At 46.7% G+C, this 10,068-nt stretch overlaps 1 non-coding gene across 1 annotated transcript; it reads right to left on the bottom strand.

Annotated features, from left to right (window-relative positions):
- Nucleotides 1-2,903: 2,903 nt before the first annotated feature.
- On the bottom strand, nt 2,904-2,976 carry TRNAF-GAA (transfer RNA phenylalanine (anticodon GAA)). Its single transcript has one exon. It is a non-coding gene; the product is annotated as a tRNA-Phe (tRNA).
- Between the last annotated feature and the right edge of the window lie 7,092 nt (nt 2,977-10,068).

Genomic DNA, 10,068 nt, shown 5'->3' on the forward strand with positions numbered 1-10,068 from the left:
CGCGATGGCTGGCTTCCCGCGAACGGCCGTCTAACGTATCTGCTGTAAGGAAACTTCTTTTAAAAAGATTCCCTCGACCATTTGCTGTACACTACGCACGCCTAATTCTATAAAAGTTGAACAGTGGTGTTTCGCGGAAGCAACAGAAAAGCTCACAATGCAGTCTGAATTGCCAGTTGTATTGTTATGTACTACAACGGATGAAAAAAAAACCACTATGAACCTGCCAAAACCAGGGATCGAACCAGGGACTTTTAGATCTTCGGTCCACAATCTCTTTGCACGGCAGTTGGTAAACCGGTTCCTGTTCTTTAGGGACACAACCGACCCTTTCTTGCGCACGGTATGTCAAATGAGGCTGAGTAGACGGCTGCCAGAGTATGTGGTTTCAACCGAAGAGTTTTCGGGAGGGATTCGAGGGTTTTACAAAGAAGTTGTATCGAGTGTCTGATTACTTTCAGTGTGCTTCTCGAGTGATTACCTGTCCAGTGTGAACAAAAAGAAACCGTATTGTGCTTTGTGCGATGTTCTTTTCCCAGTGCCATTGTACAGGTCCTTGTACGGTGGAGGCCCAAGCAGCGATGTTTTAAAGAGAGTAAAGAAAATGCAGGTCCCGCCAGGAACCAAAACCTTCTTTTTCAAATTACTCACGGGAACGTTACCGGTTAAGAAGTTTTTGTAGAGAAAAGGAGTATATTCACCGTGGGTAACGCACTGTTTAATTTGCAAGCAGCCAGTGACTATAGATCATGTTTTTTTAAACTGTTGGGAAGGCGTGTTCTTCTGGGATGTATTGCAGAGAACACTAAAGAAAGAATTTCCACTGGACCCGTATGGCATCCGTTTCTTAAGCATAGAAAATGAGGATGGGGTGCCTTTTGACTTAGTTATGCTCTTGGGCCTCCACTGTATTTGGCGCGCGAGATTGGCCGAATACCATGTTGATAAAGATGCGCAGCCTGCACGTATGTATTTCAGGGAAAACATGCACTGGTTGTCGCTATCCATAAGGCGGCAGGGGAACCACCCGAGTGGCTCCCAAGAGTAGAACCATTGGTAGCATTGCGCGAATGTTTAGTAGACTGAGCCAGGACAATGCTGGTTGAATATGTGTACATAGAGAAAATGTATATAATACTTTTGTATTCGTTTTGGTGAGCGTTGCCTCTTGTGAAACTATGTACCACAGCCAGGAAATAAAGAAAAAAAAACGCTCTCCCAACTGAGCTATTGCGGCGGAACGAGTACAGATACGATAAGGCGCTACGCGATGGCTGGCTTCCCGCGAACGGCCGCCTAACGTATCCGCAGTAAGGAAATTTTTTTAAAAAAGATTCGCTCCACGACTTGCTGTACACTACGCACGCTTCCATTAACGTTGAACAGTGGCGTATGGCGGAATAATAGAAAAGCTCACACACTGCAGTCTGAATTGCCAGTTGTATTGCTATGTACAACGGATGAAAAAAAAAACACACTATGAACATGCCGAAACCCGGGATCGAACCAGAGACCTTTATCATCATCATCATCAGCCTGGTTACGCCCACTGCAGGGCAAAGGCCTCTCCCATACTTCTCCAACAACCCCGGTCGTGTACTAATTGTGGCCATGCCGTGCCTGCAAACTTCTTAATCTCATCCGCCCACCTAACTTTCTGCCGCCCCCTGCTACGCTTCCCTTCCCTTGGGATCCAGTCCGTAACCCTTAATGACCATCGGTTATCTTCCCTCCTCATTACATGTCCTGCCCATGCCCATTTCTTTTTCTTGATTTCAACTAAGATGTCATTAACTCGCGTTTGTTCCCTCACCCAATCTGCTCTTTTCTTATCCCTTAACGTTACACCTATCATTCTTCTTTCCATAGCTCGTTGCGTCGTCCTCAATTTGAGTAGAACCCTTTTCGTAAGCCTCCAGCTTTCTGCCCCGTAGGTGAGTACTGGTAAGACACAGCTATTATATACTTTTCTCTTGAGGGATAATGGCAACCTGCTGTTCATGATCTGAGAATGCCTACCAAACGCACCCCAGCCCATTCTTATTCTCCTAATTATTTCCGTCTCATGATCCGGATCCGCCGTCACTACCTGCCCCAAGTAGGTGTATTCCCTTACGACTTCCAGTGCCTGGCTGTCTATTGTAAATTGCTGTTCTCTTCCGAGAATGTTAAACATTACTTTAGTTTTCTGCAGATTAATTTTTAGACCCACTCTTCTGCTTTGCCCCTCTAGGTCAGTGAGCATGCATTGTAATTGGTCCCCTGAGTTACTAAGCAAGGCAATATCATCAGCGAATCGCAAGTTACTAAGGTATTCTCCATTAACTTTTATCCCCAATTCTTCCCAATCCAGGTCTCTGAATACCTCCTGTAAACACGCTGTGAATAGCATTGGAGATATCGTATCTCCCTGCCTGACGCCTTTATTTATTGGGATTTTCTTGCTTGCTTTATGGAGGACTACGGTGGCTGTGGAGCCGCTATAGATATCTTTCAGTATTTTTACATACGGCTCGTCTACACCCTGATTCCGTAATGCCTCCATGACTGCATGCTGAGGTTTCGACAGAATCAAACGCTTTCTCGTAATATCGTAATATTGTAAGACCTTTATATCTTCAGTCTAACGCTCGCCCAACTAAGCTATTTCGGCGGCACGAGTACAGAAATGATGAGGCGCTACGCGATGACTGGGTTCCCGCAAGCGGCCGTCTAACGTATCCGCAGTAAGGAAACTTCTTTTAAAGAGATTCCCTCCACCATTTGCTGTACACTACACACGCTTCTATTAAAGTTGAATAGTGGCGCATCGCGTAAGTAACAGAAAAGCTCACAATCATGTCTGAATTGCCAGTTGTATTGTTATGTACAACGGATGAAAAAAAGAAACCACACTATGAAGATGCCGAAACCCGGGATCGAACCAGGGACCTTTAGATCTTCAGTCTAACGCTCTCCCAACTGAGCTATTTCGGCGGCACGAGTACAGAAATTTTTTTTCTTTATTACCGGTTTCGCAACAACAATACACTTCCAACACATGAAAAGTCAAGACAGGGTTACAATATACTTTGTCAACACAATGAGCGAAAAGCCATCAGTCATGTTGTGACTGACGTTGTCGCTTAAAATTCCCTTAGTGTGACTAAGGGTTCTACCCTGGCTACCCAGGGAGAAGGACATTCTTTTGTTTTTTCAACTTCTAATAACCGAGCAATGCTCTCTCGAAAGTACAGCCTTGCTGGTCTTCCGTCCGGTTCACAGTAGAAGCCAGCCATTCGTGAGCGCCATATACTGTGCAGGCCTGTCAGCATGATTAGGTCGAAAGGTACTCCTTCTTCATTGTCTATGGCAAGGTACCTAATTCCATGCGCGTCTAGTGGGAATTCTTTTTTGATTGTCCTCTGCAACACATCCCACAAGAACACCGCATTCCAACAGTGAAGGAAAACGTGGTCGATCGTTTCCGGCTTTTTGCAAATAATGCAGTGAGACCCCCATGGCATATAAAACCCACGCTCCTCTAAGAAGGTTCTTACAGGGAGAGTTCCGGTATGCAGTTTGAAAAAGAAAGTTTTTGCACTTGGTGCTACTTGCATTCTTTTAACCCGTTTGAGTACGTTCTGGCCCAGGCCTGCGCTGTATATCGCCCTGTACAACGGTATTGGTAACACTATATCACATAAGTCTTTATACAGTTTCCTCTTTGTAACAGAATATAAGTAATCATTAGAAAAACGCGCACACAAAAATCGCACACTCGCCACTACTTCCCGAAAAAAACCTTGTGCCGTCCCCGTCAGGACTTCCGTGCTAATAACATCTTCAGGTAGCAGTCGCCCTAATCTGGCCTGGCACACCGTTTGCAGAAATGGGGTCGCTGACCTCGCGAAAAAAGAAAAATCTATTAACTAATTGTTTGAGAAAAAGGAGTGCCAGTCCAAGTCCCCCACACTTTACACTCCTGAACAAATTTGTACGACTGCACCTTTCCCACGTAGATCCCCACACAAAGATCGCAAAAACCCTATGAAGTTTCTGCACATTTACCCTAGAACAGTGCATCACTTGTATCACATACCATAGTTTAGCCACAAAAAACATGTTACACACTGTCGCCCTCGCAAACATGGAGAGATAATTCGCCCTCCAAGCATTCGCCTTTTCGCGTAAGAGTTCTGCTTGTTGCTGCCAGTAGTCATTATTATTTTTGTAGACCTCAAGTGGGACACCAAGGTATTTCACAGGCGTTTTCTGCCATACAACATTGGCAAAAATGCCCGGGGTGAACGGCCACACGCCGTGCCAAAACCCCAGACACTTTCCCCAGTTTACTCGGCTTCCTGTAACGTCGCTGAAAAATTTAACACTTCGAATCGTTTCTTCAATGCCTTCGTAGTCAATACAACATACCGCCACATCATCGGCATATGCAAGCAGTTTTACCTCTGAAGATTGTAAGCGAAAACCACGGATAGAATTATTTTCAATTATTGACAAACATAAAGTTTCAATATATATACAAAACAAAAGTGGACTGATGGGACAGCCTTGACGCACGGAACGCTGCACTTTAATGGGGGCCCCCAATTCTTTGTTAATAATTAGTCTGGTAGAGCAGTTCCGATACGCCAGAGCTACACCATCCGTGATGACTGATCCAACATTAATGTGTTCCAACATTGCAAACAAAATAGCATGCGCTACGCAATCAAATGCCTTCTCCAGATCCAGCTGAAGTATGGCCACACGCGCTTCAAGAGTGTCACAACACTCAAGAACTGAGCGCATCTTGTGAATATTCGTCGCTATAGTGCGACCCTTAATTCCACACGTTTGGTGTGGTCCGACTATGTCTTTAACAACCGACTGAAGTCTAGCTGCTAAGACTCATTAGTATCTTATAGTCTACATTTGTGAGTGCTATCGGTCTGTATGATGTTACACTTTTCAACTTATCTACATCCTCTGTCTTCGGAATCAACACCGTGTGTGATTGACCGAAAGATGGCGGTAACGCCTTACCATCGTACGCTTCGTTAAAAATTGCTACAAGTACCGCTGACAATTCCTTTTTAAACCGCTTGTACCACAGAGCTCAAAGCCCATCAGGGCCAGGTGACTTGCCAGGATTCAAATTGTCAATGGCGCGTTCCACTTCAAAAACAGTTATCGGTGTTTCTAAAGCAACTTTTCTTTCTTCAGTCAGTTGAGGCATTCTTTTCAAGAAGTTCGTCTTAAACCGTTCTAGGTCCACCTGCCTAAATGCGAACAGATTTTCGTAGTGTTCAAAAAATGCACGTGCGATACTATCATTATCTGTAACTTCGTTATCACCCACCTCGATCACGTCAATATGATTTCGTCGAGCGTGCGATTTTTCCAGTCCGAGCGCCCTTTTTGTGGGCGCCTCCCCTATCGCAAAGGATTCGGCTCGAGCACGAACAATCGCTCCGCGATAGCGTTCCTCATCATGCAGTTCAAGTTTCTGTTTAATATTCTGTATGTCGCTTTTGTATGCTCCCGGTTCTTGGCACTCCAGTTCTGTCAGCTTTTCCAAGATTATTCGCAGTTCCTTCTCTTTCTTTTTTGTTTCATGCATTATTTCGACGGAACGATCGATGGCCTTCAATTTAATGCACTGTTTAAACTCTTCCCATCGATCTTTTAATTCACCCTCGCCGCTCATTAGAATTTTTTTGATGCAGTCCGATACATATTCTCCGAAACTTTCGTCAGTAGTTAAGTTTGAATTCATTTTCCACAGCTCCCAAGAGAAGCTGCCGCCTTTTCCCTTCCTTCCTATGTCACATTTAACCAGACAATGATCAGTGAAGAAAATAGGATATACACTGTAACTATTACACATTGGTATTGCTTGAAGCGACAAGTAAATACGGTCTAAGCGCGCATGGCTATTTCCTTGGAAGTGCGTGAAACGCACATCTCGCGTCCCTATCATACATTCAGCCACATCCACTAATTCGTATTCAGTAATTATCTCGTTCAAAACATCCCTACTTTTATCGCTCCTTAATGCTCTATTAGAGCGATCTCGGGCACTGAGAACACAATTAAAATCACCTAACAGCACCATCTGCTTTTCGGAAGATATATACTCTTTTAACATGGAAAAAAACAAAGCCCTTTCCTCTAACGCATTTGGTGCATAAATGCATGCAACCCGCCATTCAATTCCATGCAAAGCAAAATCACAGAGAACTAATCTACCGGATGGACATGAATAAAAACCTTGCACCGTTACACCGGATAATTTTCTAACAAACAGCACGCAGCCCGCCGACGTCCCTAAGGCGTGGCTCACTACCGCGTAGTACCGTTGCGTAAACCGCTGCACCATGCTGCGGGTCTCTTCATCACCATCTACTTTTGTCTCTTGCACGGCTAACACGTCAAGGTCATAGTCCACCAGCAGCCTACACAATTGGCTCTGCTTTCGCTTGGCGGCCAGACCTCGAACGTTTAGCGTGGCCAATCTAAGCGACGGGTTGGGAGCCATGATTATAGGTCTAGTGAAAAGATTTGGCCCGGAGCATGGTGTTTACCTTTTGCGCCTAGCACACCGCTAGACGCCCCCGGAGCCACCCGGTGGACCGGTACCACTGGAGAGCGGTGGCAGCTTCTTCTCGGCCTTCTTGTCTGCGTTAGCGGTGTTCGGTCGTGGTTTGTAGCTGCTGCGCCTGCCCGTTGGCGTCTTCGAAGGCGGCCCGTCTTCCCCTCTTCCTTGGTTCGCTGCGCTGCTGTCCGTAGCCTTCTCAAGAGGCCGTTTGACCGAGGCTCCAACATTGCTGCTCGTAGGTTCGCTCTTCGCCGACTGGTCCTCAGCTGTCTCCATTTGCTCGCTGGCTTCCGTTAGGCTGCTCTTGCTTTCTTCCTTGGTCTCTTCGGCTGGCTCTTTTGCCGCACCTTTTGTAGCGTTTTCCCTGTCCGGTGGTGTCCCCGCGCACGCATCAGGTGCACGCACACCGCCTACAGCACATGGGGTTGCCTGGTCTCCTACCCCTTTCGCCGCGTCTTCGGCCTCGGCCGCATCCATCACCAACCTTGCCGTGTCGTCGCCTTCGGCTGGCCCAGTCATAGAAGCGTATGTACGTACGCACTGGTCCTCGGCGTGTCCAAACCGACGGCATTGCGAGCACCGGGGAACCTTGCAGTCTCGTCGTACGTGACCGGTGCCTTGACAGCGCAAGCACTGCATTGGCCTGCCAGGAACGACGACTAGGGCCAGCTCACCGGCGACCCTAATTTGGTGCGGAAGATCTTCCACCTTCACGCCGCTGTTGAGCTTGAGCAAGACGGACCGTGTAGTCGTCCCCTTGTCGTTGATACCCTGAACTCGCCATCGCTCTCGGGTCACTTGTACGGCTTTACCGAAAGCCGCCAACGCCGTTCTTACATCCTCATCGGCCACACCATGTATTAACCAATGAAGACGCAGCCGCACCTGCTGGTCTTGAGGGTCGACCACGATACAGCGCCGCCCCTTTACCTTCAGCTCCTTGACTTCCAGCATCGTTTTCGTGGCGTCCGCGGTGTTCATGGTCACAGCCCAGACGTGGTTAATCTGGTAGGCCCCCAGGGCCAGCACTTCCGGCAACAATCCTGTTAGGCCAAGAGCGTCCCGGAAATCTTCTACTTTGTAGGGTCTAGCTCGCACGTCGCCGTGCAAAAACACGGTGTTTAGCACGACGCGCCCCTTTGGCAGTGGAGGCAAAATAATCTGATAGTCTGCGTCATCTTCGGTGTTCCACCTGTTTCCGCGGCCAACAAAGGCCGCTGTCGCCGCTCCACTGGAGCTCATGATTCGCCGTCCGTCACGCTCGGTGGCCGGAAGTAGAATGACGAGTACAGAAATGATGAGGCGCTACGCGATGACTGGGTTCCCGCAAGCGGCCGTCTAACGTATCCGCAGTAAGGAAACTTCTTTTAAAAAGATTCCCCCCATCATTTGCTGTACACTACACACGCTCCGGACAGGCCGCCATTGGAATCTGAACCTTGCAACCTTTAACGTTAGAACGTTATCTAGTGAGGCGAGCCTAGCAGTGTTATCGGAGGAATTAGAGGGTAGTAAATGGGATATAATAGGGCTCAGTGAGGTTAGGAGGACAAAAGAAGCATATACAGTGCTAAAAAGCGGGCACGTACTGTGCTACCGGGGCTTAGCTGAGAGACGAGAACTAGGAGTCGGATTCCTGATTAATAAGGAAATAGCTGGTAACATACAGGAATTCTATAGCATTAACGAGAGGGTAGTAGGTCTTGTTGTGAAATTTAATAAGAGGTACAAATTGAAGGTGGTACAAGTCTATGCCCCTACATGCAGTCATGATGAACAAGAAGTCGAAAGCTTTTATGAAGACGTGGAATTGGCGATGGGTAAAGTCAAAACAAAATACACTATACTGATGGGCGACTTCAATGCCAGGGTAGGCAAGAAGCAGGCTGGAGACAAGTCAGTGGGGGAATATGGCATAGGCTCTAGGAATAGCAGAGGAGAGTTATTAGTAGAGTTTGCAGAACAGAATAATATGCGGATAATGAACACCTTTTTCCGCAAGCGGGTTAGTCGAAAGTGGACGTGGAGGAGCCCGAATAGTGAGACTAGAAATGAAATCGACTTCATACTCTGCGCGAACCCTGGCATCATACAAGATGTAGACGTGCTCGGCAAGGTACCCTGCAGTGACCACAGGATGGTAAGAACTCGAATTAGCCTAGACTTGAGGAGGCAACGGAAGAAACTGGTACACAAGAAGCCAATCAATGAGTTAGCGGTAAGAGGAAAACTAGAGGAATTCCACATCAAGCTACAGAACAGGTATTCGGCTTTAACTCAGGAAGAGGACCTTAGTGTTGAAGCAATGAACGACAATCTCATGGACATCATTAAGGAGTGCGCAATAGAAGTCGGTGGTAAAGCCGTTAGACAGGAAACCAGTAAGCTATCGCAGGAGACAAAAGATCTGATCAAGAAACGCCAATGTATGAAAGCCTCTAACCCTACAGCTAGAATAGAACTGGCAGAACTTTCTAAGGTAATCAACAAGCGTAAGACAGCGGACATCAGGAACTATAATATGGATAGAATTGAACAGGCTCTCAGGAACGGAGGAAGCCGAAAAACAGTGAAGAAGAAACTAGGAATAGGCAAGAATCAGATGTGTGCGTTGAGAGGCAAAGCCGGCAATATCGTTACTGATATGGATGAGATAGTTCAAGTGGCTGAGGAGTTCTACAGAGATTTATATAGTACCAGTGGCACCCACGACGATCGTGGAAGCGAAAATAGCCTAGAGGAATTCGAAATCCCGCAGGTAACGCCAGAAGAAGTAAAGAAGCCTTAGGAGCTATGCAAAGGGGGAAGGCAGCTGGGGAGGATCAGGTAACAGCAGATTTCTTGAAGTATGGTGGTCAGATTGTTCTAGAGAAACTGGCCACCCTGTATACGCAATGCCTCATAACCTCGAGCGTACCGGAATCTTGGAAGAACGCTAGCATTATCCTAATCCATAAGAAAGGGAACACCAAAGACTTGAAAAATTATAGACCGATCAGCTTACTGTTCGTCGCCTACAAAGTATTTACTAAGGTAATCGCAAATAGAATCAGGAACACCTTAGACTTCTGTCAACCAAAGGACCAGGCAGGATTCCGTAAAGGCTACTCAACAATAGACCATATTCACACTATCAATCAGGTGATAGAAAAATGTTCAGAATATAACCAACCCTTATATATAGCTTTCATTGATTACAAGAAAGCGTTTGATTCAGTCGAAACCTCAGCAGTCATGGAGGCATTACGGAATCAGGGTGTAGATGAGCCATACGTAAAAATACTGGAAGATATCTATAGCAGCTCGACAGCCACCGTAGTCCTCCACAAAGAAAGCAACAAAATCCCAATAAAGAAAGGCGTCAGACAGGGAGATACGATCTCTCCTATGCTATTCACCGCATATTTACAGGAGGTATTCAGAGACCTGGAGTGGGAAGAATGGGGGATAAACGTTGATGGAGAATACCTTAGTAACTTGCGATTCGC

Source organism: Dermacentor albipictus, chromosome 2 (assembly GCF_038994185.2).
Source record: "Dermacentor albipictus isolate Rhodes 1998 colony chromosome 2, USDA_Dalb.pri_finalv2, whole genome shotgun sequence".
In the NCBI taxonomy this organism is placed as follows: domain Eukaryota; kingdom Metazoa; phylum Arthropoda; class Arachnida; order Ixodida; family Ixodidae; genus Dermacentor; species Dermacentor albipictus.